Source organism: Chrysochloris asiatica, unplaced genomic scaffold (genome assembly GCF_000296735.1).
Source record: "Chrysochloris asiatica unplaced genomic scaffold, ChrAsi1.0 scaffold00326, whole genome shotgun sequence".
Classification (NCBI taxonomy): domain Eukaryota; kingdom Metazoa; phylum Chordata; class Mammalia; order Afrosoricida; family Chrysochloridae; genus Chrysochloris; species Chrysochloris asiatica.
The window spans coordinates 2,209,259-2,211,082 of NW_006408844.1; positions in this window are offsets into that span (position 1 = coordinate 2,209,259).

Genomic DNA, 1,824 nt, shown 5'->3' on the forward strand with positions numbered 1-1,824 from the left:
AATAGTGAATAATTGTTATCAGGACTGATTGTGAGGGTTGGAAATGTAAAGGTAGACGTTTTGTAGCAAAAGGAGGGGAGTGATTGACTTTACAGTCTAGGAGCGAAGGTCCCTGGAACCGTAAAGGGAGAAGAGTGGAGAGTGGGACACTACCCAGAGAAGCAGTGATACCAGAATGCCAGAGATGGAGGCAGAGACTATAACGTAGAGAGATGGAGCAGCTCGGGACTTTAGACCAAGAGAGGGAGAAGGTTTGTGTGCTGACGACTGGGATGGAGGGCATTGTAACCATGGCAATGAAATGATATATAATAGGATGAATATAAAGTTAATGTTCTCCCATGTAAAGTATCACATAATTCACAATAAAACATAAAAAAAAAAAAAAAAAGTGTGTGAGTGGTCATTTGTGTTAGTTAAGGTTTTTTATCAACTTATCTGGGTCAAAATTTTCAGTAGTGTAGCAGTTAAGACATAATGATCCCCCGTAATGAGATTTAATATACTGTAATCATTCCCACGATGTGATGCGATCAGCCTTGATTTGATGTGATTATCCTGTGGTATAAATCCTCACGTCTATAATGATAAGGAGGCCAGATACAATCTACAGAATTAGGTTGTATCTTGAGTCAATCTCTTTTGAGATGTAAAACAGATTAAACAAGCAAGCAGAATTCAGAGGGACCTACCACTTGCTACCAAGAAAGAACTAGGAGTGGTGCACATCCTTTAGACCTGGGGTCCCTGTACTGTAAAGCTCCCAGATCCGGAGCACGATTGATGCCAAGACACATGGAGATCTCCAAGAGATATTAGGTCTACAGATGCTGAAAAAAACAAGGACCTTTCTCCAGAGCCAACAAAGAGAGAAAGACTTCCTCTAGAACCAGCACTCTGAATTTTGATTTCTAGCCTCCTAAATTGGAGTCGCGGTGTGGCACTATGGGCTAATGCCTCAGACTGCAAAGTCATTTGAACTGCAAGGTCAGTGAGTGGTTCAAGCTCACCAGCTGCTCCTTGGAAACCCTACACAGGGTCGCAATGGGTTGGGATTGACTTGACGGCACTTAACAACAACAACAACAATAAACTGTGAGAGAGTAAGTTTCTGGGTTTTTATTTATTTATTTTTTTTTTAAGTATCCACTTGTGGTATTTCTTATAGCAGCACTAAATAACTAAGATACCATCTTAGGTGCACTGTTTGGTCTCTCCCTGTCCAGAGCAAAGAGGAGTGAAGAAAATCAAGAACACAAGGAAATGATGAGTCCAAAGGACTAAAGGACCAAACAACCATCAGCCTCCATGAGTCTGAGAGCATGACTCTGGCTACCCCGGCTGACCATTCTGAAAGGGATCACAATAGGAAGTCCTAGATAGAATGGGACAAATGTGGAACAAAACTCAAAATCTTAAAAACAAAAAAACAAAAAAAAAAACAGGCTTACTGGTTTGATAGAGACAAGAACTGCTGAGACTATGGTTCTTACACATCCTTCAAGTCTGCAACCGAACTCAACTTTCAACTAAACAAAGATCTATAAGGTGAACAGTAACATTAGGAAGGTATTCACTCCTTAGAATGATCAATCATGCAAGCTCAAAAGGGCAGCATTTGTCCAAGGATAAAGTTCACAAGGCAGAGAGGGATAGGAAAGAAGGATGGATGGAACTGGTAAACACAGGGATGTCGTAGGAAGAGTGCTGTGATACAGTGAGGGTTGTAATAACTGTCACAAATCTAAATGTGTATGAACTGTTGAATGGAAAACCAATTTGCTCTGTACACGTTCATCCAAATCACAATAAAAAGTTTAAAAA